Genomic DNA, 6,675 nt, shown 5'->3' on the forward strand with positions numbered 1-6,675 from the left:
AGGTTGCTATTAATATAATTCCAACGAGCTTAATTTTGCTTACGTGGAGGACAAATCTTTTCTCTCAAATGCCCTCAGTGTCCTAGAGAAGTTAATGGAGGTGAAGAAGTTAAGAGGGCTATTACACCAATGGGGTGGGGACAGAAAAGTGAATTTACCAATTGGAGAGAATGAAGCACCTAGAGCAGCTCCTGACAGGTTCTGTTGTGGAGATGCATCTGGCTCTTTCCAACCCCTGAAACTAGTCCCAGTGCTGCTAGGCCCGCATCCCAGAATGCAGAACTTAGATAGTTGTCCCTGTAGATCCCAAACCATATATCCGGAATGTATCCCTCTTTTTTTTTTTTTTTTTTTAAGATTTTATTTATATATTCATGAGAGACACACACAGAGAGGCAGAGACATAGACAGAGTGAGAAGCAGGCACCCTGCAGGGAGCCTGAAGTGGGACTTGATCCTTGGACCCCGGGATCACAACCTGAGCCGAAGGCAAATGCTCAACCAGAGTTACCCAGGTGCCCCAAGACTGTATTCCTCTTGTCTAACTTTTGCTCTTTCTGTGGCAGCTCTGCCTGTGGATGACAAATCATTGTTCCCTTTCCTTTCCACACTCCTTAAAATTCTCACAGAGGGGCTAGAAGGACAGACTGGGATGGGACTCTAAGGGCTCACCAACTCATCCACTACAGACCTTATACAAAACAGCCGAACAAACAAACAAACAAAAAGCATTGGTAGATTTGGTCTCTGTTTCCAAGAACTTATAACCAATCCAGTTAACTTTAATAGCCATCAAAACCCTTAAGTTATGGGGAGCCCAGGTGGCTCAGTGGTTTAGCGCCGCCTTCAGCCCAGGGTGTGATCCTGGAGACCTGGTATTGAGTCCCACGTCAAGCTCCCTACATGGAACCTGCTTCTCGCTCTGCCCTCCCCGCTCTGTCCCTTATGAATAAATAAATAAAATCTTTAAAAAAATTCTTAAGTTTTATTCCTTAGCATGGGTTCCTTTCTATCTCATGGGGAGACCTAATAAAATCCAGGTCACCAAGGATTAATAGGATTATCCCACACTGATAAACAATTTGCATTTTGTCAGGTTTCCCTGTAGATTTGTTCTTCGAAATGCAAACCAATTTATAAAATGCCCTTAGGCAAACTTAATTAAGAAAGCAGATCTTTGGGGGAAAATAACAAAAATGACACACCAATTGATAAGCCAATAATATACCAAATGAGTGAGGGAGATTGAGAATTTCATACATTGTAGGTTAGCTTCTGCACTCAAAGATGTGGAAGGAAGAAAACTAAATTGGTCCCCATAATTTATGCCATACCCCCAAGTCAGAAATTTCGCCCTTAGAAATTTTTCTTCTCTTTCCATGCTATTTGCTTGTAATATACAGAAAATCATTCACATAATAAGAAAAACACTTGCTAATCCTACCATTTTTAAGATGTGAAATGTTCTCTCTACTCTTTCAATCCACCATGTTTAAAATTACAAGCTGCCCTTCTCTGCTCTATTTTCCCCCATAGTGTATCTCACCATCAGAAACACTGTATATTTTATTTGTTTACTATCTGTCTGCCTATAGAGAATGTAAATTGCACGAGGACAGGAATTCTGGAGGATGCCTGGGTGGCTCAGCAGTTGAGCATCTGCATTTGGCTCAGGTCGTGATCCCGAGGTCCTGGGATCGAGTCTAGTATCGGGCCTCCCCATGGGGAGCCTGCTTCTCCCTCTGCCTATGTCTCTGCCTCTCTTTTATGTCTCTTCTGAATTAAAAAAAAAAAAAAAGACAGGAATTCTGTCCGTTTTATTTACTGCTGTATCCATAGTGCCTAAAACAGGGCTTAGCAGGTTCTCAATACACATTTGCTGAATGAATAAATAAGCCAATTGAAGGAAGGAATTTCACACTTCAGAGGAAACCACTGTTGGCATTTTGGTTGCTATCTTTCAGACTTTTTAATGTTTATGCAGATGTAAAGTTATATGCATACATATATATGCACATACACATCCTTTTAATTTTTGCAGAAATGAGATCATAATATACATATTGTTCTACAATGTGCTTTTTCTCACTTAACATCTTTCAAGATGAGTTCATAATGACTTACTCCATTCTTATAACAGTGAAGTAGGATTCCATTAAATGTCTCCTTCTCCTACTGGTAATAATTCATTTTGTTTCCAAAGTTTTGGTATTACATACATGCTGAATACAGTTCTATTTGTTGGATAGGATCCTAGAAGTGACATTGCTCAAAGAGTTTATATTTTTTACATTTTAATAGACATTGCCAAATTTCTCTCTAAAAGGGAATAATTTTAGTCCAACCAACACTTTCACCAACACCAAATATTTCCAATGTGAGAGACAATAAATAAATAAATAAATAAATAAATAAATAAATAGTGATGGTATCTATTGTGACTGCATTCTTTCAATCTTAATGAAGTTGAACTTTTCCCACATTGTTTATTGACCATTTGAATTTCCTCTGTTAATTATCTATTCACAATCTTCGTTCACTTCTCTATCAGGTTTGTTGGGGGTTTTATTGACTTGTAGATGCTCTTTGTTTTTTGTTTTTTGTTTTTTAAAGATTTTATTTATTTATTCATGAGAGACACTGAGAGAGAGAGAGGCAGAGACACAGTCAGAGGAAGAAGCAGGCTCCACGCTGGGAGCCCGATGTGGGACTTGATTCCGGGTCTTCAGGATCACACCCTGGGCCGAAGGCGGCGCCAAACCACCGAGCCACCTGGGCTGCTCGCTCTTTGTATATATAGACATCAACCCTTTGTCTCTTTATTATGTGACAAATGTCTCCTAGTCTGTGACTTATCTTTTAACTTCATAAATGTCATTTTTCATTTTGTAAATGTTGTGGTAATAATAACGCTAATAGCTAAATTTTACTGAGCATTTATAATATGGCAGACATCATTTTAAGTGCTTTATATGGATTATCTCATTTAAATCTTACGTTACAAGGTATGTACTACTGTTATCCCCATTTTGTAGATGAGAAAATGGAGACTACAAAGGATAAGGAACTAGCCCAGAGTCTCCCAGTTCTAAGTGGCAAAACCAGACTTAGAATACCACAAGTCTGATTCTACAGAAGTTTTAAAAATGCAAATAGTCAAGTCTGCCCTTTAAGAAAAACAAAACCAAAAACAAAACTCTGAGTTTTGTTAGAGACCTTCTTTAACGTAAGATTATTAAATAATCCTCTATTTTTTTCTGTAGTTTTATTTTTCATGTTAAGCCCTTTGATCTATCTGAAGTATGTTTTACATGAAGTAGAGATTTAGTTTTCTTTCCTTCCAAATGGATATCCAATTGTCCCCAAAACAGTTATTGAAGGTGTGGCAATTTCCTTTTAATATGAATGTCATCTTTATCATATACAGAATTTCCATGCTTATATTGATCTATTGATTTTTTTAAAACTTGATTTTTATTTTTTTTTAAGATTTTATTTATTTATTCATGAGAGAGAGAGAGAGAGGCAGAGACACAGGCAGAGGGAGAAGCAGGCTCCATGCAGTGAGCCCGACATGGGATTTGATCCTGGGTCTCCAGGATCACACCCTGGGCCGAAGGCAGGGACTTAACCACTGAGCCACCCAGGAATCCCTGATCTTTATTTTTAAACTTGTGTCTAATCACCTTGTTGGTTAGGATTTTCTACTTGGATAACATGCAAATAAGCATTCCTTTGCTTTCTGATAAACTTTTTAATTGCTCTGTGCATTTATTAGCTAATATTAATGTTGCAAAGAGGGAACACAAGCTCAAAAACACACTCTACACAGTTTCACAAGACACACTGCAGGGGGAAAAGTGACTTAGAAGGATCAACAGTATCCTAGGGTCTTGGTGGATGCATTCCTGGGGGAAATGGACCTCTAATTCCTGGTGGAGAGGGTCTCATTCCTGAAGGGGTGTGCCTATTGGTGTCCTTCAAGCAGGGGGAACACAATTGGTGGCCCCATGGGTGGTCTCATACCAGGGGGAGGAGCCACATCACCTGGAGGTGGTGTTGGTAGGCCCTCAGAAGTGGGTGGGGCCCCCATTTAGTTGGGTATTGGGTTGGGAGTCCAGCACTGTTGGCAGGAGCTGCAACTGCACAGCTGCTATAGTACCTCTTCCCTGTGGAGTCATTTCTTGTTGGGATAGGCCCCCAACCCCTCTGAAAGGACCTGCTAATCTAACAGGAGCCTAGGGAATTGGAACACCAGCTGGCACTCCTCTGCCAGCTGCCCTACCAACCCCAGGGGCTCCTGCAGTTCCAACAAGTGGTATCCGAGCAATGCCAGTATCCCACAGTCATGAAAACCAAGTTCTCCCCATGTAGCAACACCAGACCCAAAATCCGCTTTTCTTCACTGTCTGGTTGCTTCACATTCTGTGGGCTTGATCTTCCTGAATTCATCACAATCACAGAGAATCTGGTTCATATGCTTGTCAAAGCCTTAAAGGTAACAATGAATGTGCCAATGGCTCAGTCGAACTTGTGACTCTTGATCTTGGGGTTGTAAGTTCAAGTCCGATGTTGACTGTAGAGATTACTTAAAAAACAAAATCATGCCAATGAAGATTTGCCCATCTTGCAGGATACATCTCATTCTGTGGTCAACGTGCTGCAGCACCTTTTGGCCCTTTCCCAGTCATGGTTGTGTTCCACCAAATCCAGTGTCTGCAGGAAGGTTTCAGATCCTTAAGACCCAAGGGAAGGCTCCAGGTAAAGGTATGATGCAGGTTCTCTTTCAATCACTGCAGTCTTGGGGCAGAGGCTCCAAACAGTAAATGGAGCCTGATTTTTCACTGGGAAGTCAGCTCCCTGGATGTTCCAGTCCTGCTTTAACCACCTCTTGGTGTCTCAGCTAAGAATGCCTGTCTCTGTTCCAGCTGGAAATCCACCCCAGGTACTTGCTGCTGCTGACATCACCTTGGGTATAGCTGACTCCCCCCTCTGGTGCGTGCTGTTGTTCTGTAGTCCCTCTCAGGTATAAGCGGTTCCTGGCCCACTCTATCACTCTGCTGGCCACACCTCAGAACAGACTGTCCGGCATCGCTGGCGACCACTCACTGCACTCTGCCTGCTTTCTAATATTTATAGCACTTGTTTCATGTTCTCATCCTACTGAATTAGCTAGGCTGATCTAAACTACACGGGAGGGGCGCCTAGCTGGCTCAGTCAGGGGAGCATGTGACTCGATCTCAGGGTCATCAGTTCAAACCTCATGTTGGGTGTGGCGCCTGCTAATAAAAATAAATAAATAAAATATTTATAAACTGTGTGGGAGAAGAGTGGTGATAATGACCTCCCTTTTGCTAAGCCTGACTTTAATGGGAATAAGGTCAGCCTGTTTTCTGTGATTTTGTTATGTCGTTTAAGAAGTTCCCCCTTAGGCATGCCTGGGTGGCTCAGTGGTTGAGCATCTGCCTTTGGCTCAGGGTGTGATCCTGGGGTCCTGGGATCGAGTTCCACATGGGGCTTCCCGCAGGGAGCCTGCTTCTTCCTCTGCTTCTCCCTCTGCCTATGTCTCTGCTGCTCTCTGTGTCTCTCATGAATAAATAATTTTTTTAAAAAAGTTCCCCCTACTTTTTATCAGAACTACTGAATTTTAACACCAGCTTTCCACATTTGTTAAATAACACGTTGCTATAATCATAGGGCTTTTCTCCCTTAAGCGATTAGAGCTCTGAAGCTTTTTGTTTTAAGCTCTTACCAGTTAATAGACAGACACTCCTCAAAGCGGTGACACTTTGAAGCTGACAGTAGCCATTTACCCTGAGTCTGACTGGCAGCCCAGAAATGAGGATCTTGGGGATGCACAGCATCCGGGGGGGAGGTGAGGGCAAGTAGAGTATCAAAGGCATGAAAAGATTCAGGTGAGGGAAGACCCCACCGGCTCTTACCTGCCCACAGATGGCAGGCTCCAGTGGAGACAGAGGGCCCTGGGCTCTCCCCTTTGCACCTCCCTTCCCAGTAGGCTGCCTACACTACCCTTCTATTCCCCTTACTCTCGCTCCCCCACTCTCTGCCCGGCGGAAATCCCGCCCATTCCTTACAGCCCAAATTAAATGCCTCCTCCTCCCCCTGAGTCGTTCCAGATCCCCCAGATGGCCCCCTACGTCCCTACTCGTTGCGGCCACATGGCCCCGTAGGGCGCACGTGCATGCATCCTATTCCTGTGCGTGGCCCCAGCGCCGGGAAGACTGCCTGGCATACAGCAGGTGCTCCGTAAGTGCAGCCTGAAGCCCCGCGCCGCCCTGCGCGGCCGCCACCCCCCCCGCCCCCCCCGCCCCCGGCGGCCAGGGTCCTGCAGGGCGGACTCCGCCTCGGCAGAGGGCATCCCAGACCCCTCGCCAGCCCCGGAAGCTGGGCTCCGGCCGTGGGAAGACTACACTTCCCAGCGATCCCAGGGAAGAGCGAAAACCCTTCGGCTTTGACAGCCGCCGCCACAAGCCTTTCCGCCTCCCCGGCCTGCCTGCAGCCGGGAGCGGGAGCGGGAGCGGGAGCGGGAGCGGGAGCGGGAGCGGGAGCGGGAGCGGGACCCGGACCCGGACCCGGACCCGGGCCTGGCCAGCACGCGCAGCGGGGGCGCCCGGGCCCCTGCGCCTGGCCCCGCCGCCCGGCCCGCGGGGCGCC

General features: G+C 45.2%; 1 pseudogene; it reads right to left on the bottom strand.

Annotated features, from left to right (window-relative positions):
* Nucleotides 1–3,862: 3,862 nt before the first annotated feature.
* On the bottom strand, nt 3,863–4,684 carry LOC121500890 (annotated as a pseudogene).
* Nucleotides 4,685–6,675: the final 1,991 nt, after the last annotated feature.

Source organism: Vulpes lagopus, chromosome 10 (assembly GCF_018345385.1).
Source record: "Vulpes lagopus strain Blue_001 chromosome 10, ASM1834538v1, whole genome shotgun sequence".
In the NCBI taxonomy this organism is placed as follows: domain Eukaryota; kingdom Metazoa; phylum Chordata; class Mammalia; order Carnivora; family Canidae; genus Vulpes; species Vulpes lagopus.